General features: G+C 56.2%; 1 protein-coding gene across 1 annotated transcript in view; it reads left to right on the top strand.

Annotated features, from left to right (window-relative positions):
* Nucleotides 1-20,937, top strand: part of APBA2 (amyloid beta precursor protein binding family A member 2) — a 74,451-nt gene that overhangs the window by 11,472 nt on the left and 42,042 nt on the right. The window contains exons 2-4 of the mRNA XM_055141298.1: nucleotides 203-262; nucleotides 18,543-18,596; nucleotides 18,971-19,125. The gene's annotated coding sequence lies outside the window, so the exon portion shown is untranslated. The remainder of the gene's footprint in view (nucleotides 1-202; nucleotides 263-18,542; nucleotides 18,597-18,970; nucleotides 19,126-20,937) is intronic.

Genomic DNA, 20,937 nt, shown 5'->3' with positions numbered 1-20,937 from the left:
TTATCACTTTGATTGGCCCCTGGGACCCCTAAGTATTCCTGGGAGCCCCCAATGCCAGGCCCCCTGCAGACTCCCAGACGTCTGAGCTGCGTTGGGTCTCTAAGTCCTGCTTCCTCTGGGGGGTCCCACCCTCCAGTGGGGTCCAGTGCATGCATTGTGCGTGTGCAGCCCACCTCATGCATCTTCTCTCTGTTCCCTGCAGAGTCCAGCCTCGCCAGCCTCCTGCAGGCAGGACCCCTCCAGCGGACGGCCGAGATTCCTGGTGAGTAGTGCCGTCATGGTCACACGCCATCCCACCGGGCAGCGGGGCGCTGGGGCGGGGACGCTGGCCTCTGGTCCTCCCCTGCCCTCAATCAGGGCCCCAGCACAGCCCCTGCAGGGTGCTCTGTTGTTTCTGCAGGGGTGGGGGTGAAGTGGAGGGAGTACCAGGCATTTCCAGAGGCCTAGAACAGCCAAGCTCTGGTGGGACCCCCACCGTGTCTGCTTTCAGATCCCCCCCCCCGCCCACCCCCCGCTCCCCAGGGTGTGCTTCAGTGTCCCCTCTCCTACAGGGGTCGAGTTTCCTGCCTATTTCTACACCCCGGACTGCTGTGTCCACTGCAGGTCAGCACTGGGCAGCGCTGTGGGTGCAGTCGACGGTGCAGCCCAGCCGCTTTGCCCGGTCACTCTAGTTTTCTTCATGCTTGCAGTTGGCTTGCAGTCGGGCGCATCTTTCCTTCTCTATCCTTTGAACTGAACCTGGGCTTTCAGCTGTTTTGATCATCTTCTGTGCCTGTGTGCTGTCTGGGCCACACCCTGTGATGCTCAGTGTTGCTCCGGGCTCTGATTGGGGGTCTGTCTCTCCTCGTGGGACTTCAGGGACCCTCACTGAGGCTGGGGCTGGGGCTGGGCTGGGCGGGACACAAGGCTTTACCCCCGTGCTTTCTCTCCCACCAGAGGTGATTTTGAATTACCGTGTTAAAACTATGGTGTTTCAGCCTTTCTACAACTGTGCACTCACCCCGGTCATTAGAATCAGTGATGGAGCCTCTTTCATTTAAATGATCATTTTCATCTCTAGATTCATATCAGATTTTTGAATAACTCATCTGTCCTGGCCACAGTTGTTTCCCCCTCCGGCCTCTGGTTTTCATTGGCCATTTGGGGAGGATTTTGTTATATTTCCCTTGGTTTCCAACAATGTGTATGTGACATTTGATGCTGTCCCACAGTGTTGGGGTGCCTGCCTGTTTTCCCCAATATCATCTCTTTTGTTTTCCCCTTCATTTGAGTTGGGTAACTTCCTCTCGGCTCTGAATCTCACCCACTTCCCCCTCTCTCCATCAGAGACTCCTGAGGAGCCTTCTCTTTTATTTCTCTGTTACAGTTGAAGAAGCCTCTATTTAAAAATTTTTGGTTTGAGGGCACACTCAGTGTTGCTAAGGAATCACTCTTGTCTCTCTGCTCATGTATCATTCCTGGGGGGCTCCGGGGACCCTATGGGGTGCCAGGGATTGAACCCAGTTGGACATGTGCAGGGCGAATGCCCTCCCCGCTGTCCGATCGTTCCAGCCCACCTCTGTTTTTAAACTCTTTCTTAGGCAGTTTAAAAGAGTTTAAAACTCGTTCTTTCTGCTTCCACGAGGGGATGTAAGTATCAGAGTGTCACTTCCTTTGCCCCCTAGAATCCCAGACACATTCCTCATAGCCATTTGTTCAATTCCGGGGACACCAGCAGCGTGTAGCCGATTCTGGGAGGGTGCGGCTTTCCCAGTGCCTCTGCTTTGTCATTTGTCACTGAACATCAGGCGTACCGGGGCTGGAGCGATAGCACAGCGGGTAGGGCGTTTGCCTTGCACGCAGCCGACCCGGGTTCGAATCCCAGTATCCCATATGGTCCCTTGAGCACTGCCAGGAGTAATTCCTGAGTGTAGAACCGGGAGTAACCCCTGTGCATCGCTGGGTGTGACCCAAACAGCAAAACAACAACAACAACAACAAACCATCAGGCGTGCCCAAACAGAAACCCAAACGGAAGTTGAGCCGGACTTCAGGGTGGGGGTGTTCGAGTCCCACCCCCAGGGGTTGTTCCCAGCTGTGCCCGAGGGCTGCTGGGATTGAACTCAGGGCCTCTCCCTGCAGAGCTGGGGCTCATTCCCGTGTTCATTTGTCGGCCCCTTTGTGGTGGGCTTTGTGGGATCTGGCCAGAGCGGGGCTGTAGCTGGCGATGCCAGGAGCTCCGCGCCCCACTTTACCCAGTGGGATCGGGGTTTTCCTCCAGGCTCCTTCTCAGAACCACCGGGATGACACACATGAGCCAAATCAGGCGTCGGGGAACCCGTTTCCCACCATGGTCAGTTCTCAGCCCACTGAAGGTGGGGGAGCTCCACAGTGTCCACTGTTGTGTGTGTGGGGGAGGGACTATCTTCCGTCTTCTGGGGGGTGTCTGGGTGTCACTCGTCAGGTTTTCAGAACAGCTCCAGCGGGACGTGGCATATACAGAAGAGGAACTGAGACTGAGGTGGGGGGTCAGAGGTTGGCTTGGGGTCGTGGCTGCTCACGGGGACCTGACGGGGGGGGGTGTCTTGCTATGTCTCCTGTCCTCTCCGGGCATCTGTGCCAACTCCTGGCAGTTTCAGCCTCCCTCTAGTCCCTCCGACCATTGGTGAACCCGCCTGGGGCAGGGCTGTACAGTGGTTATAGCAGGCCCCACAGTCCCACAGCGCCCCCTGCTGGCCACGTGGTGCTGGGCGCCCTCCGTGACAGGGCTGGACGCCACGTTCCTGGTTGGTGGAGTAGGACTATTCCCTGGGGAAAGGCTCAGGAAACTGCTGTCCCCCCAGTCCCTTCTCGCTGCCTCTGAGGCCTGGTGGCTGGGTGGTGGAGGCTTGTTGCTGTCATGTTCCCGTACCTCTTGAGACGTTACCCAGTGGGGTTCCCGCCCGGCCCTTGGGCCCTGCAGTTAGTCGTCATTCTGGGGTCGCCCAACCTAGCCCATCCCCTTTGTCCCTTGGGGGGGTTCCTTCTGTGAGAATGGGGTGTCCTCACCCCGAGGGCCAGGCATGACCTCTTGGAGAGATCCAGGCCTGCACGCCCCGAGGCTTCTCTCCACCCCACCCCCATGCGAGCGCTTCCCTGGGCTTGGGTCTGACTTGGGGGCTCCATCTCCCCGGAACGCTCCACCCTCCTTCTCAGCAGGGGGCGTCTGCCAAGGCGCTCAGCCCCCTAATTTGTAAAATCCGTGACTCACCCAAATTACAGAGCAAGGCTAATGCAATCAGGACGCATCCACCCCATCCCTGGGTGCGCCCTGTGCGGGCCGAGGTCTTCAGGAAATTTCACTTTGGAATGAGACGTCTGAGGCCTGGGTGGGTCTTGGCGGTGGGCTGGACACTGTCCAGGACATGCACTCTGGGGGCTGGCCTCCTGCCCACCGCCCTCTGGCCCTGGCCAGGACCCCCCCACCAGGGGGTACCCCAAAGCACGTTGTCCTCATCTCTCCCCTTTGTTGTGCTGTGTGACCTCTGGGAATCGTGAGACACAAACCCCCGTCAACCAGGTTTTCTCATCCCTGAAAAAAAAAAAACAAACACGTTTGTTCGGGTTTGGGGCGGGAGAGATCAGCCAGGGGGAGGGCGCTGGCCTTGCACACGGCCATCCAGGTTTGATCCCCGCCACCCCATAGGTCCCCCGAGCCCCTCTAAGAGTGATTCCTGAGCACGGGGCTCTGGGAAGGACTGGGCGTGGCCTCCAAGTAACATCTTTGCTTTTCTAGGAGCACCCAGCAGTTTGGAGAATGACCAGCAACAGGTTGAGACACATGAGCCAAACCAGGGCGTTGGGGTGGGGGTGTTGCAGTCAGGTCCTTGACCCGCGGGGGCTGGGGCAGGAGAGCTGCAGCCACTGCAGCTCTCCTGGAGGGGGCCCGGCTTCTGGGGAGCGCCTGGCTGTATCTGGTCAGGTTTTCAGAGCAGCCCCGGCAGGACAGAGACTGAGGGGGGCAGAGATTGGCTTCGGGGCCTCGGCTGCTCACAGGGGGGTCTTGCTGTGCCTTCAGCCTTCCCCTGGCATCTGGGCTGACTCCTGGCCGTTTCGGCCTCTCTCTCTTGTTCCTCTGACCCTTGGCGTGGGGCTGGGGGATTCCGATTGTCTGGGGAGAAAGCAGGAAACTTCTTGGGTCCTGAGACCGGGAGCAGCTTCACGTCCTTTTATCCTCGTTGGTGTTTCTGCGGTGTGAACCCGCACCCGCACGCCTCAGGCAAGGTGGCTGCCGAGCCAGTACTGGCACCAAACTTGTTTTGATTTGGTTTGGTTGTTGGGCCACATCTGGCAGTGCTTGGGGGACCACATCTGGCAGTGCTCGTTGGGCGGCTCCCAGCTCTGTGCTCAGGGTTCACTCGTGGTCATGCTTGGCAGACCATCTGGTCCATCGTGGTTCAATCCTTGGCACTGCTGGGAACCCCCTACCTTTAAATCAGATGACTCTGTCATACCTTCCTTCTCAGGCCTGCAGGGTCCTGGGTGCTCACAGCACCCACCGGGTCACTGTCCTATTCCAGGGGCTTGTGCTCATGCCCCAGCTGTGTGAGCTTTGGATGCTCCTGGTCACTCTGTCCGGCGCCATCCCTTTCTCTGAACACCACCGTGTGTGTTTTTAGGCCACACCCAGCAGTGCTCACTCCTGGCTCTGTGCTAGGGATCACTCCTGGAGGGGCTTGGGGACGGGTGGAACCAGGATGTGCGGTGTACAGGCAAGTGTTCCCCCCACCCGCCTTGTCTGTTTTTACAGAGGCATCAACCGTTTACAGCATCATGCGATGCTGTTTAGGCCTGCCTCAGGCCTCAGGAGTGCACTGTGGTAACACAGCAAACACACTGAACAAGAGCCCAGAGCCCCCGCCGCCATCCCTGGGGGCCCATCCCTGACCCCCAGGGCTGGTTTGCTTTGACTTTGTCTTGTCCATGATATCGCCTGCCAGCCTGCCTGCCTTCCTCCTTCCTTCTTTCATTCCCTTCTTCCTTTCTCCTTCCTTCCCTCCGTATCTCTGTGGCCCCCTTTGCCTGGTGTCTCCCCACCCCCTCCCAGGCCACGTGAGCCTGTGGAGCCCCCTGTAGTTGGGAGGACCTGATGTCCCCCTGGGCTTCTCAGGTGGCGGTCGGGGGCTGTGCCGAGGACCCAGCGGTAGGTGCCAGCTCCCACCCCCGCACCACGTCCCTCCCTGCCAGCATCTGTGCCCAGAGCCGTTGCTCCCCTCCCGAGACTGGAAATATCGTATCCGGCTCCAAAGCCGCCTCCTCGCTGGAGCGGCGCCAGCTGCCGCCACTGGAGCGTCTCTGGGCTTGCGGCTCGTCCTCCGTGCACCACACTCGCACACGTGGCTCACCGGCCACTTCCCTCCCCGCGCTGCCCTATTTTCTACACCCCCTCTCTCAGCTCCAGCGCTCTGTTCCTTTACTGTTTGGGGGGAATGGAGAGGGTTCGGGCCTCACCTGGCTGTGCTTGGGGCTGCTCCTGGCTCAGTGCTCAGGAGCAGCCCTCGCAGTGCCGGGAAGGAGCCCCTGTAGCTGCATGCGTGGCAAGTGCCTTGCCCCCCCATTCTCTCTCTCCACCCCAACCCCCTCTGTTTTCAGGGGCCACACCCATCTGCACTCAGGGCTTACTTCTGGCTCTGTGCTCAGGGGTCCCTCCTGGTGGGGCTTGGAGGACCCCATGGAGTGCCTGGGATGGAACCCAGGTGGGCCACGTTCAAGGCAAATGCCCTCCCCTCTGTCCTATCCCTCTGCCTTCCCTCCCCTATTCCTCTAAACCGTTAGGATCAGCCCCTTTGCTGACACTTATACCCGCCCAGTGGATGACAGGGTACCCCTGGCACCCATCCAGATCAGCAAGTGATTTGCATCCAAGTCTGTCCTACATTTGTCCTTTCCCAGAAGGACATTCCCTGGCTTCTGAGGGGCTCTAGGCTTGGGGTTCTACCCACTTGGCCTATCCCCCGACTGACCAGAGTGTTGAGGGACCCAAGGATCACTCTGGGGTCCTCTTCTCGCCTCGATGCGTGCATGCACACAGCCCTGGCCACCCTGGACCTCCTCTGGTCTCACCGTTGGCCAGAGGGTCCCGGCGAGGATCTGAGCACACTTTGGCTCCATAGGTCAGACTCGCCTGCTCCCGCCCCTGTTGTGCTCCCCTCAGCCAGGTGGTTGGTTTATTCCAGGCTCATTTCTCCCACGGAGAGTCGGGCCAGAGGCGCAGCTGAACCCCATCCTGGTCCCCACGGCCTACCCTGTGCTCATCTGCGTGTCTGTTCCATAAGGTAGAAACTGGAGTCTAGACAGATATATTGCTTTTAGACCACAGTTGAAAACCCACTTTGCTCAAACACCTAGACATTCTTTCGTCCATCCATTATTCCATCCACTTGTCCCACCCATCTCACCCACTCACCCACCCACCTGTCCACCCATCTTTATTTTTTTTTATTTTTTTTTTATTTTTTGCTTTTTGGGTCACACCTGGCGATGCACAGGGGTTACTCCTGGCTCTGCACTCAGGAATTACCCCTGGCGATGCTCAGGGGACCATATGGGATGCTGGGATTCGAACCCGGGTCGGCCGCGTGCAAGGCAAACGCCCTACCCGCTGTGCTATTCCTCCAGCCCCCTCCACCCCCCCACCCATCTTTATGTCTACCCATGCATGCGTGCATGCATCCAACCACCCAATGATCCATTCATCTAACCATCCAACCATTCATCCCTCCATCTATCCATCCCTCTATCCAACCTCTATCTCTCCAACAATCCATCCCTCCATCCATCCATTCTTCCATCCCTCCATCCATCCAACCATCTATCCATCCATCCAACCATCCATCCATTGATCCATCCATCTGTCCATCCATCCATCTAACCATTCAACAATTCATCATTCTATCATTTACCTACTTATCAATTACCTACTCACCTATCCACCATCTGCTCTATCCTGTCTAAAAGTTGACCCAGCGTGTCATGTCATCTAACCTGTCATACATACAATCTACTCATCCATCTACTATCACCCATCTAACCCACTGTGTATCTTTTTTTTTTCTTTTTGGGACACACCCAGCGATGCTCAGGGGTTATGGTTATTCCTGGCTCTGCAATCAGGAATTACTCCTGGCGGTGCTTGGGGGACCCTATGGGATGCCAGGGATTGAGCCCAGGTCGGCCGAGTGCACGGCAAATGCCCTCCTCGCTGTACTATTGTTTCAGCCTCCCCAGTATGTATCTACTCTTCTCTGTCATCCATCATTCTATCTGTTCTGCCTATCCATCATCATTCTCTCTCTCTCTCTCTCTCTCTCTCTCTCTCTCTCTCTCTCTCTCTCTCTCTCTCGCTTGCTTGCATCTGCTAGAGGTCCTCAACCACAGTGACAGGAAGCCAGTTTTCAGTCATTTAAAATGACGCATTCAGAGCACTTTTCTGCTCGGCTGTTAGCATTCTGGCTGCGCTGCAGCATACTGTCTTTTGGGTCTGTCAGCCTTGACCCCAGACCCTGTTCCTCACCCCAGAGAGGAGACCTGAGCCCCGAGTGCTGCAGGGCTGCACCTGCTCACTCACCAGAGACCCCAGGAGCCTGGCAAGAACCCTGTCCTCAGATCCCCGTCCTGGGGATCGTCTTTAAAAAGATGCCTGTAATTAATTTTCATGAGAGTGCCATTGTGGCGGCTTGGAAGGGCCTGGGAGGAGCCGAACTCTCTCGGAGATGTTTGAGTGGAGCTGCCACCTGCTCTATTTCAGGAAAGGCGCCTTTTGTGGGATCCCTTCTGGGTAATTAGGAGGGCCTGAGACTCTGGTTTTAGAGGCCTCTGTGGAAATGTCGGTAACAATAGTGTTGAATAAGAGAAAGTCAGCCCACCAGCACGAATGTGATTTGAATCAGAAAGGGTGTTCCTCAGGTTACTGCCCCCGCAGCAGGTTGGGACCACATCCCCTCCCCCCACCCCCCACTCCGACTTGTGAGGGACCTAGCCTCATGCTTGAGCAGAGCTGCGGCCCCCTGTTTCTCCACAGCTCGTGTCCGGCCAGGAGACGAGAGTGAAGCCGAATTGGGTCCTGCTCTGGCTGTTTCTGTTCCCAGTGACTTGTGGCCGAATGCAGGTCATGGGTGAAGCGTGGGGGCCAGCACACAGGCTAAGGCTTGGGTGGGGGGGCTAGGTGCTGGAGAGAGTGCTCGGGCACTGATCCCGGTTAGCACAGTCCCAACCAACCTGAACACGGTCACCATCACCACCACACACACGCACACGCACACACACACACACACACACACACACACCCCTGGGGATTTGCCAGCCAGAGATCATGGGGTTTTGGAAAGTGGGTGCGTGTGGGCACCCCCTGGAGGGCAGGATTCAGATGCATGACATGTGAAGATGGAACTCTTCAGGCATAATCAGGGTGTTTGAGGCCTGCGGGGAGCTGGGCTGTGCCCAGACTCAAAGGCTTGAATCAGGCCTGAAACTATTTGGGTGGGAGCCAGCAGGCTTGGGAGCCACTGTCAACTTCAAAAGAAATAGGGGGGCTTCCAACAGGGCTCTGGGGCCAGGGCATCCCTCTCGGTGATTCGTGACCAACCAGGCCCTGCAGCTGAACGTGAGGCCCAAGCATGCAGTGTTGTCCAGGTCCTGAGGCATGAGACATATCTCTGGGTCACCCCAGCAATGCTCAGGACGTCCAGCAGTTCTGGGGGGATGGGACATGTGGTGCTGTGATTTGAGCTGCTTGACACCCCCTGTGTGCCCCGGGCCCCTTGCATTTGTTTCTTTTTTTGTTTTTTTTTTTTTTTGCTTTTTTTTTTTGCTTTTTGGGTCACACTTGGCAGTACACAGGGGTTACTCCTGGGTCTGCACTCAGAAATCACGCCTGACAGTGCTCAGAGGACCATATGGAATGCTGGGAATCGAACCCGGGTTGGCGCATGCAAGGCAAAAACGCCCTACCCGCTGTACTATTGCTCCAGCTCCCCCTGCATTTGTTTCTGATGGAGAATTGAAATAAGGTTTGCTGGAATAGTCATGGTTTCCACGGAGCTTTGATCTTGCTGCATGTGGAGGCTGCAAGCCCAGCTTCTGGCCTCATCAGTCGTTTCACAGTCTCCTGAGGGCATCTTCATGCCACGTCATCACATGGCCGGAGGGGCACCTGGGTGCCCAGGGCCTCCCCCATCAGAGCACCAAGTCCGAGTGTCAGGGCCCCACCTTCATGGCCCGATGACCTCCCAGGCACCACCCTGACCCCTCTCCTGGGACTCGAGGCTGGAAAGAGGCTACTGGTTGGGCCTATCCAGGCCATGCAGTAGGGACACCTGCAGGACGTGGGATGGACACTTGGACCAGTTTCAAAGGTGTCCGTCAGCCTCCACCCTGCCCAACTCCTGAGCCCCTTTCATCTTGTAGGACTGGAGTTCTGGCCCCAGGAACACTACCCCCGCTCCCCCGTTCCTTCCTACCCCTGGCCCCGACACCCCCATTTCTGCCTCCTGTCTGGTGAATCTATTTTAAGCACCACCTCTGTAAGCGGCACCACACAACTGCCTCAGAGTCTGGCCATGTGGTAGCTGGTGTCAGAATCTGCTTCAGTCTCGGGGCTGGATTCCAGGGAAGGCACTTGATGTCTTTTGCAGACAGTGCTGCTGTGATCACGGGTGGGCAGTGATCTCGAGTTTCTGTTCCAGTTCTCTCGGGGTGTTCTCAGAACCAGAGCCCTTTTATTTGGGGGAGCAGGTGGTGCTCCCAAGCCATGTGTAGGGGACCCTGGCCACTCCTGGCAATTCTTGGCCAATGAGCCGAGGTCCCTTCAATGTTGGGGCCTGACGGGGCTGGAGATTGGATGTGGGGCCGTGTGCATGCAAGGCACATGCGCTGTCTGCCCCGTGGGGTGCTGGGGCCCAGGGTCGGGCCTCTGGGCATCTTTAAGGCCCAGCTTTAGCCACTGTTGCTCTTTGCGCTGTGCAGGAAAAGTGCAAAATTCTTTGCGTGTTTAAAATTTTTTTAAAGATCACCATGAGATACACAGTTAAAAAGTTGTCCATGATTGGGTTTCAGTCATAGTGTTTCAACACCCGTTCCTTCACCAGTGTACATTTTGCTCCACCAGTGTCCCCAGTTTCCCTCCTTCCACAACCTCCTACCCTGTCTGCCTTTTTCATTTTTTTTTTTAAATTTTATTGAATCATCGTGAGATGTAGTTGGAAGCTTTCATGTTTGGGTTATAATCATACAATGATCAAACTCCCATCCCTCCACCCGTGTACATTCCGCACCCCCAGTCTCCCCAGTATACCCCCCCTTTCCCACCCTCCCATTGCCTCCATGGCAGACAAGATCCCCCATACTCTCTCTCTCCTTTTGGGCATTATGGTTTGCAATGAAGATACTGAGGGGCTATCATGTTTGCTCCCTGCTTTCTGCACACATATCTCCCATCCCAACTGATACCTCTACAACCGTCGTTTTCTTTGTGTTCCCTTCTCTATTCCAGCTGCCTTCTCTCCCAGCTTATGAAGCAGGCTTCCAACTATGGAGCCATCTTCCTGGCCCTTGTGTCTACTGTCCTTGGGTGTCATTCTCATGTTATGCTATTTCATACTCCACAGACGAGTGCAGTCCTTCTATATCTATCCCTCTCTGACTCATTTCACTTAGCAGCTCGTGGCTCATTCTTTTTTTTTAAATTTTATTGATTCACCGTGAGATATAGTTATAAGCTTTCATGTCTGAGTTACAATCACACAATGATCAAACACCCATCCCTCCACTAGTGCACATTCCGCACCACCAATATCCTCCCTCAGTCTATACCCACCTTTCCCACCTCCTGCTGCCTGCGTAGCAGACAGTATTCCCCATACTGCCTCCCTACTTTTGGGCATTATGGTTTGCAATGAGTCTTGTCTTTTTTATTTTTATTTATTTTTATTTTTTTTATTTTTTATTTTTTTTTATAATTTATTTATTTTTAATTAGAGAATCACCGTGAGGGTACAGTTACAGATTTATACACTTTTGTGCTTATGTGGGGGGGAGATGGGAGTGGGGAGGGTGGGAGAGTCTTGTCTTTTTTAAAAGGTGCAAATTTCTACTCGCTGGCCTCAACCCTGGGCACTTCTTCCTCCCGGGATCCGCCCGTTTTGGCGAGGTCACCTGTATCACGTGACTGCGCGGGCCAATTAAATGTCAGGGGCGGGATGGGGGCGGGGCAGAATCTTCCAGCCACAGCTCTGGTCCCAGGCCCCCTGGTAAAGCACCTGGAGCAGCTGGCAGGACCTCGGTGTCCTGGAAGCAGCTGACCTGGTCCTGCAGAGCCAACCGCGCTAGGAGCGAGCCAGTGGGAAATGACTCCTTATGAGGGGGCCCTGGGATGCAGGCATTGGCAGAGGGAGAGCCCAGGTCTCCTGACATGCAGGATCCACCTTGGAGGCGCACAGCGGAGTGGGAGGAAGAAGGGCCTTCGGGTTCACGTCTGCGCAGCTCCTGCGTCCACCACGTGTGGCGAGGGCTCCCGGGCAGCCTCCTCCGCCCGAGACCTGCAGGGGACTTAATTACAGTTCGGCTTGCACACTGCGCACCGGCGGACGGCTGTGCTATTCCAGGGCCAGCCTCGCTGGGCAGCGCTGCTCTGTGGACCTCGTTACATTTCCGAAGCGTAGGGCTCAATTTTTTTTTTTTTAGCACTTGTTCTGAACTCATTTTGATGATAGAAATGTCCTTTAAAGTTATTATTTTTTTTGGGGCTGGAGTGATAGCACAGTGGGTAGGGCGTTTGCCTTGCACGCGGCCGACCCGGGTTCGAATCCCAGCATCCCATATGGTCCCCTGAGCACCGCCAGGGATAATTCCTGAGTGCATGAGCCAGGAGTAACCCCTGTGCATTGCCGGGTGTGACCCAAAAAGCAAAAAAAAAAAAAAAAAGTTATTTTTTTAATATCAGACATTTCCAGCACTTCGCTGCTCAGTTGTAGGCCCACGTTTGGCACTGGTGGGAGGTCTCCATGCCTGTTCTCCTTCCCTTTGCGGGGATTGCACACGGAACTGTGGTGCTCAACCTCAGACACACAGAGCATCACACACTTTGTGATAGACCTGCGGCTCACTGTTCAGGACCACTCAGCTTGTGGGGAGGGCTGGGGGCCCAACCTGCAGCCTCGTGCATTTACCAAAGCAGACGCACTGCCACTGAGCTGCGCTACCCAGCCCTGCATTGGTCACTTTTATGGGCCGAATTGTCCCTCAAAGTGAATAGGTGGAATTATAATCCCTCGCACCCCAGAATGTGGAGATAGGGTGCTTAAGAAACTAATTTCTATTGCAGTGTACTTGACACATAATATTATATGAGTTTCAGGTGTACAATATCGTGAATTCCATATTTGTATTGATTACAAAGTGCTCACCAAGGTCCCATTAACATCTGTCACCATATGGTGCTCCCCCCAGAAATATTTTCCTGGTGTTGAGAACTTTTATGATCAGCCTTCTGTGTGGCTTTCAAATCGGCAATACAGCATTATTAACGTCCCCACGATGCTGTACTTTGCAGCCTCAGAAAGATTTCTTTTACAACTAGACCCTTGTCCATGAAAACAAAATGTTTTGGGGATCAATGGATTAGGTGGGGGTGTCTTAAGCTTCTCCCATGATAACCCCTTTTTTGTCTGAGAAATGCAGCCTGGCTGAGTGAAGCCGGAAACGTCTCCATTTGGGGCTCACTGATTGAATTCGTGTTTGTTCCTGCATGTTTCAGAAACCTCCCACTGTTGGGGCCAGAGAGATAGGACAGTGGGGAGGGCACTTGCCTTGTACATGGCCAACCCAGGTTCGGTCCCCAGCACCCCAGATGGTTCCCAGAGCCCCACCAAGGGCGATTCCTGGGCCAGGAGCCAGCCCTGAGCACCGCCAGGTGTGGCCTCAAAACCCAAAAAGCAAAACAATAATAAAAAGGAATCTTTCAACATTGCCAGCCTCTTCGCTGTACCTTCCCCATTCAGTTCTAAGACCCCTATGGGGGTTCCGACCCACAGTCTCAGACCTCAGGGCTTGCGTGTGGCCAAGAGTCCATTCCAGTCCCCAGTGTGGGCACCTGCTCTGGGCGTGAGCCCCGTAGCTGCAAATGATTTCCAGCTGCTCCGGAGCTCATGCGTGTGAGCAAAGGGGTCTAAGGCGGTGCAAGCCTCCGTGAGCCGGCGACCCTGTGGGTAAGCACCAGGGCTCAGTAAAGAATGTGTGAGTGCCACACCATGGGTTAAAAGAGAAACACAGTTTATCCCGAGGGTCCTCAGAGGCTGCTACTAGGCTGCCACATAGTCGCTACAAGGTCCCCTTTGTGGGCTGGCTTTGTCAGAGGTGTTTAGGGGACTTGAAGACCAGGTGGACTGGTGCAGGAAGATGCCTTGTAAGGATTGGGGTACAGACCCACGGGGGAAGAGGGTATGACACCGACTGAGGGGAGGGACCCCAGGAGTCCGGCACTGCCCACCCGGGATTTTAAACTTCAGCCCCTGGACCCCCAGACCACCTGTTTTACTGCCTCCGCCTCCTGCGAGCCATTTCACAGCCCCAGCAAATGAACACTCGGGGCGGCAGTGCACTCCGGCACCTCCCATTTTTATCTTTATTTTGGGGGGTTGCGTCTAAGCAGAGCTCAGGGAGCCCCAGGATACCTAGCAGCAGTACTCAGTTGGATGATTTGATGTGTGGGCCTTGGCGATGCAGTGCTGCCTGGGCTGGGAGGAGCTGGGGGCTTCTGGGGGGACACCTGGCAGTGCCCCAGGGTGCCTGCATTGCTGAGGAGCCAGCTGGGCCTTGGTGCACCCTGTGCCTGGAGCTATAGGGAGTTTCCCATTCTAATTTGTTTTGTTTCGGTTTGGGGCCACACCCGGCGGTGCTCAGGGTTACTCCAGGCTCTGCTCTCAGGGCTCACTCCTGGCGGTGCTCAGGGGACTTCTGGGATGCCGAGGATGGATCCTGGGTTGGCTGGGTGCAAGGCAAACACTCTCCCCTCTGTCCTATCGCTCTAGTCTCAGTTTCCCCGATTTCCAGGTGGAATGAAAAGTTGTCATGGGGGGACCATGGATGTGTCACAACATCAGAGCTGGAGCCAGAGAAGGGAAGAATCCAGGAGGGGAAGCGTGCTCACCCAGGACATGCCTCCACCTTGGAAACCGGCCCCAGGTCCCGCCCCCACGGTGCCAGGGGTACAAGCAGGGGAGGCTGCAGGCCCCTGGGGGTCAACGCTTCTGAGCGGCTCAGTCTCATGAGATTTCCGGCCTGGGGTGAGCAGCTGGTAGGGAGCTAGTCAGCCATTGGGACGGGCCCTGGGCCCCCCTGGGAACCGGCCGTGGCTGTAACAGTCGAGAAATGGGGGTGGGTGACGATCATATGGAGAAGTGCACACGGGGATGGGTCCGACCATCAAATCCCAAAGCCCCATGTATGTTTAAAAATACCTGAGCATGAGGCCCAAGAGAGAGAGAGCATAGTGGGGAGCCGGCCCTGCACACGGCTGACCCCGGTTCCATCCAGGCGCCCCATAGGGCCCCCTGAGCACTGCCGGAGTGACCCCTGAGCACAGAGCCAGGAGTGACCACTGAGCACTGCTGGGTGTGGCCCAAAATCAAAACCAAGAACTAGCAAAACATCCAAAGTGTGCGTGGTGTGCTGAGGGAGGCCCGGACTGTGTCCTGTGCATGTCCTTTAGCTGATGCCCAGGAGAGTCTTGGCCCTATCTCGGGCCCGCAAGCAGACCCAAAGGGGTTTTAGTGTTGGGAGGGGGGATTGTGGTGAGGATGGGCATGTCCATACAGTCACCCAAGTTACCGGCACCTAGTGGGAGTGAATTGGAGGGTATAGAGACTCTTCTCTCCTTAAAGCAGGGAAAACCCACTATTCAGGTCTGTAGCAAATCCAGGCAGCCTTCCTGAAGGAAGTAGACTAGGGTTGGATGTGAAGGGCCTTCAAGTAAGGAGAGGGAACTGGGGTCCCTCCATTCTGGCTGCCTCTGAAATGAAAAGTCTAAAGCTGGTGAGGGATGAAACGCACCAAAGGGACCAGGTTCCCAAGGGACCAGGAGGGCGGTTCTGGGTGGGAGTGTGTGTGTGTGTTTCTGGAATGTTCTTACCGAGGTGTCGGTGCACAGCTATCTCCCAGAGCGCTCGGAGGTGTTGCGTCTGTCCCTAGGGAAATGCCAGCCTCTCTCCAGCTCCGCAGGATTGCATAACCTCAGGGGCACTGTAGGCTCCTGGCTGCTGGCGCAGGCTGCCGGGACATTCCCACTGGCCCGTCTCGGAATAGTGTCAGACGCTTCCCGTCCTCCTTCTGCAGAGCCCACGCAGGACTGCGCCGCTCACAGACCCGCCCAGGGGCACAGGCCTGGGACTTGGAAAACAGCTTCTGGGCTCGATTGCTCCTTGGATGGCGCAGCCTGCCAGCCCGCCCGCCTGCCCCCCCCCCCCCCCCGCCATTCTCTCTCAAACTCTTTGTCTCTCTCTTACCTTTTTGTCTTCTGCCATCCCTCCTTTCTCTCTCTCTCTCTCTTTCTTTCTTTCTTTCTTTCTTTCTTTCTTTCTTTCTTTCTTTCTTTCTTTCTTTCTTTCTTTCTTTCTTTCTTTCTTCCTTCCTTCCTTCCTTCCTTTCTTTCTCTCTCTCTCTTTCTTTCTTTCTTCCTTCCTTCCTTCCTTTCTCTTTCTTTCTTTCTTTCTTTCTTTCTTTCTTTCTTTCTTTCTTTCTTTCTTTCTTTCTTTCTTTCTTCCTTCCTTTCTCTTTCTTTCTTTCTTTCTTTCTTTCTTTCTTTCTTTCTTTCTTTCTTTCTTTCTTTCTTTCTTTCTTTCTTTCTCTCATTCCTCCCTCCCTCCCTCCTTCCTTCCTTCCTTCCTTCCTTCCTTCCTTCCTTCCTTCCTTCCTTCCTTCCTTCCTTCCTTCCTTCCTTCCTTCCTTCCCTCCCTCCCTCCCTCCCTCCCTCCCTTCCTTCCTCCCTTCCTTCCTTCCTTTGTTTTCTGGGCCATTTCTGAAGGAGACTCTGGCAGCCCGCCTCCCGTGTCCTCAGTCATAAACCCCAGCACAACACCTTATCCCATCCCAAGTTTCCTGCGGAAGTCATCCCAATGTCTTTTCTTCCTAGTGGTCCCCACTAAAGATTTTCAGAAGGTGCGAGAGAGACAGAGCCCTTATTATATTTTAAAACGTGCATTTAGTGGGACTGGAGCAATAGTACAGCGGGTAGGGTGCTTGCCTGGCACCATATACAACCCCTGGCACCGTATATGATCCTCTGAGCATGCAGGAGTGATCCCTGATGATCCCTGAGTGCAGAGCCCAGAGTGAGCCCTGAGAACTCCTAGGTGTGGCCCCTAAACAAAACCCAACAGAATATATTTAGGGCAGGGGCGACAGTGCAGTGGGGGAGGTGCTTGCCTTGCTCTCGGGTGACCTCTGTGGGGTCCCCATTACTGCCGATGATCCGCTGGGTCCCAGGAGTGATCCTGAGCACAGCCGGGGTAACCCAAAACACGAACCACCTTTCTATTTCAGTTGGGGAGGACTCACACCCTCATGCTCTCGCCTCGCGCCTGCTGGGCTTTGCAGAGTGCCTAAGCCTTGTTCCCAGACTCAAGTTGTGGTCATTCCCCCACCCCCCTGGGCCAGTCTCTGTGACTCTGCCCATCCATCGGGGCTCAGAGCATGGCCAGAAAATTGGTGTGTGGATGTCATACTGAGTCCAGCGATTGTGCCCTTGCTTGGGAGGGGCCAGATTCCCCTCCCCTCCCCCCCTGCATGTGTGTCCATGGCTGCCCCACATCCTGCTCTGGTTGGTGGGTCAGAAGTACCATTTCCCGGCCACGTGCATTGGCGCTTCAGTGGCCTGGGGACGGCTGGGGACAGTGGCCAGAGCACTGTTGCCCATCGTGGGCCAACAGTGTGTATTGATTCGCATTGATCTGCATCAACCCACATGGATTCGCATTGATCTGCACCAATCCATATCGGTCTATGTTGATCCACATGGCTCTGTATTCTCGCTGACCTGTATTGATCCACATTGCTCTGCATTGTTCTGTATTGATTCTCATTGATCTGCATCACTTCTCATTGATCCATGTTGATCCTCAGTGATCCACATGAGTTCACATTGATCTGCGTCAGTCCGTATCGATCCGCCTTGATCCACTTCGCTTTTCATTCATTCTTAATGATCTGTATCTGTCCACGCCAGTCTGCCTTACTCTGTATTGATTCTCATTGGTCTGTGTCAGTCTGCGTTGGTCCACGTTGATCCACATAGATCTGTGTCAGTGAGTCCATTCAGGCTGCATCGACGGTTCCCACACCTCCCAAGCAAGAGTCTGTCTTCATCTGGCCTGTCTGGACCAGAGGCAGTGGCACCGGGCCACTTTTGGGGGGCAGGGATCCCTCCCAAAGTTCTGAATTGAAACCCACTGCTTGGATTGTACGTCTGGGAAATCAAACCTTCCCTACTTGAACTTGGTCCAGGGAGAATCCCTTCGCCTGCTGCCAGGGAGCCACACCCAGGGCCACACCCCAAACCAGTGCAGAGGGATTCTCCCTGCCCAGGGGGGGAGGGGGGGACCCACAGGAGGTCCCTGACTGTGATTTTGAAGGGGACCTGGAAATGCCTTTCTCAGCTGTTCTGACTTTTGCCCGATTAAAGGGGGGAGGGGGATTTGGATGTGGAGAGGGAAAGAAAGGGAGGGAGGAAAGAGAGGGAGAAGAGAGAGGAAGGAAGGGAGGGAGGGGGAAGAGGGAGGGGAGGTATAAAGAAGGAGAGGGGAAAGAGGAAGGAGAGAGATAGGGAGGGGAGCGGAAGGAGAGAGAGAGAGAGAGAGAGAGAGAGAGAGAGAGAGAGAGAGAGAGAGAGAGAGAGAGAGAGAGAGAGAGAGACCCAGGGTCCGTGCACATGCCCTCGCTGTTCCCCATCAGTAAACCCAGCTCTCCACCATCTGGCCCTGGTCCTGGCCCTGCATTAATTCCTGCTTCGTCCCAGGACTGTGCCCAGCGGGGCGGGGTGGGGTGGGGTGGGGGGGAGGGCTGGGGGCGCCTGGGAAGCCTAGTCTGTGTGGAGCTTTCCTGCCCCCCAGAGTCTGACCCCTCTCCTCTCCTGTTCTTTTCACCCTCGTTTCTCCCCACACCCACCCGCTTCCCACTCAGGGTCCCAGAATACTGGTCCTGTGGGGGGGGAGGGCCAGGCTTTGTTGCGGGGTGATGCATATTCATGAGGGTTTTGAGGGGCCTTGTTGAAATGCGAGCTGCCACCGCCAGCCTGGGTGGCACTGGGGCTCCCCTGCTCCCTCTTTATGTCCCGAGCTGGGTCCTTCAGCCTGCCATGGCCATGAATGGCCAGAGAAACACTTGAATGATTTGTTGGGGGTAATTTCTAATCATCTTGTTAGAATAATAGTCGATTCGCTTTTGCAGGTGATTCAGAGCCAGCCCGGAGCAGCCCCCCGGCCCCCTCCTTACTGAAACCATAACCATTTTTGCTATTTCCTTCTCTTTTATTCCAGAAAGACCCCATCACCGGGAGGGGCTCTCCGGACGGTCCCAAACCACTCCTTCCGGTAAGAGCGCTGCACGGCGTGGCTGGGTGCGGGCTGGAGCTGAGGGATGCCTCGTGCCTGTGCCCACCGGGAACCTATGGCAGCCCCCAGACATGGCACCTGCTGGAAGGAACCTCCCCTGTCCCCAACCCACCCGCACTCCACCAACGTCCCCCCGTGCCACGGGCTCACTCAGGAGTGTCCTTGCAGCCGAGACTCTTTATTTGGCTGTTCGGGCCTCCCCCTGCAGTGCTCAGGGCTTACTCCGGGCTCTGTGCTCAGGAATCACTCCTGGCAGGGCTCTGGGGACCCCGTGTGGTGCCAGGGGTGGAACCTGGGTCGGCCAGGTGTCAGGCTGATGCCCTCCCTGCCGACCTGTCTGTCTCTGTCCCTAGGTTCCCGTTTCTACCCGAGCAGAGTCAGGGGCCAGCCACAGGGACCTTTGGAGAGTCTCTGCCAGCACCTGGGCAGCCTTGCTGGTCGGCCGTGCAGCAGCGGGCGCTGAGCAGAGAAGCCAGCGACAGTCTCAGCATCTCCTGAGCATCGCGAGGTGAGGGGCTCTGGGCCCGCTCTGGGCCGGCACTTGGCTGGTCTGTGGTCCTTGTAGGATCAGACCTTGGTCCCCCACGGTGGCGAGCAGCTGGTGGCCTGGAACTGGGCAATCCCGGAGCTGGTCCTGGGGACTTTTTTGAGCCCTGAGCCTGGCTGTGGGGAGCCAGGGCGGTGTGTTTGGAGGGGTGCACATGCGGAGCTGCTGCCCCGCCTGTGGATTTTGTGGGTTCTCCTGGGTCTGGTGGGGGCCGCCATGTCCTCTGGATGGAGGTTGTGGCTCTGTGAGCCCCCAAGTGAGGGTTGGGGCCAAGGGCTCCCCAGTGGGCACACTCCGTGCCCGTCCTGATAATGAAAGCCAGGACATGGGGGTGTCATGACTGGGATCAGGCCCCCAGGACATTCCTGGAGAAACTGAGGCAGGACCCTGGAAGTCTGGCACCACCAGAAGCGTTGCTCAGAGGACCAGGCTAGTGTCATTGATTCCCGGGCGAGACCAGCGTCTGCCTGGGCACTGCCTGCTCATCTCTGGGCTGTGCCCTGTGCCTGCCAAGGCGGTGTGGAAAGGTTGGGGCACGTCCTCGTGTCACATGGGGGTCATCTTTCTCATGGTGCCCCGAGTGGAGTCTCGGGGCTTGGGGGGCAGGCAGGGCGGACCCTGCTTTGGGAGGATTCCGGAGATGTGGAGCAGGCCCAGGGAGAGAAGCCAGGGCCGGAACACCGCCCATTACACCTCCCAGCCCCGCGGGCCATATATCCCAGAGCAGGGCTGGACAGCATGAAGGTGCTGACCTCACTCACGATGACCCGGGTCCAGTACCCGCCACCTCATAGCGTCCCCTGAGCCCCGCCAGGAGTGATCCCTGAGCACAGAGCCCAGAGTCAGCCCTGAGCACTGTGACCCCAGAGCAAACACTAACATCACAGGGAGATGTTTGCAGAATCTGTAGCCGTGAGACCCAGGGGACAGAGGGGCCCTTCCAGGCCCAAGAGGAAACGAGAATCTGAGTTTTGTGAAAGCTTGTGACCTGCTGCCTTCCCGCCAGGCCTGGCCCCACCACATTCTGTTTCCACCTGATACTCGGGAATTTGGGAGGACGGGGAGAGGACAGACGGACACTCAGGAGCAGGCAGGTGTTTCTCACGGGGCCGTGAACCCCCCACCAGCCACCTCTGGCCCCAGTTGCATCACCTGGTTCTGTCTCGCCGCTGGCCTCTGCGTGTGTCCTGAGAGGGATGACCCCTGCGAGCCTCTCTAAGGCCTGAGGGCGTTGCTCCGCCTCTTCTCCCTCTTCATCCTCCTCTTCCTCCTCTTCCCTTTTTCTCCCTCCTCCTTCTTCCTTTCTCCTCCTCTCCCCCTCCCCCACCGCTCTTCCCCTCCTCCTCCTCCTTCCCCTCCTCCCACTCCTCCTCTTCCTTCCCCTCGCTCTCCTCCCTCTCCTCTTCCTCCTCCCCCTCTTTCCCCCTTCTCCTCTCCCTCCTCCCCCTCCTCCTCCTCCTCCCCCTCTTTCCCCCTTCTCCTCTCCCTCCTCCTCCTCCTCTTCCTCCTCCTCAGACCTGGTGGCATTTTCTGAGTCCTGAAATGCCATCCGAGTATCAAACCCACCACAGTAAGTAGACAAGACTCACTCCTCCCGCCCGCTCGCTCGCGCCCACCTGCCTCGTAATGGGCCCGTCGTTCAGAATGAATAAACTCATCCCGATTCTTGATTCTCTGCAGTGCTCCCCCGCAGAAAAGCCTCTTTCCTGGGGTGAGAGGAGAAAGGCAACGAGACAGATATTTTTAAATATCCATGATGCTCTCATCTCTGCG

The sequence above is a fragment of the Sorex araneus genome, chromosome 6 (genome assembly GCF_027595985.1).
Source record: "Sorex araneus isolate mSorAra2 chromosome 6, mSorAra2.pri, whole genome shotgun sequence".
NCBI lineage: Eukaryota > Metazoa > Chordata > Mammalia > Eulipotyphla > Soricidae > Sorex > Sorex araneus.
This window is presented reverse-complemented; position numbering and strand designations above follow the sequence as displayed.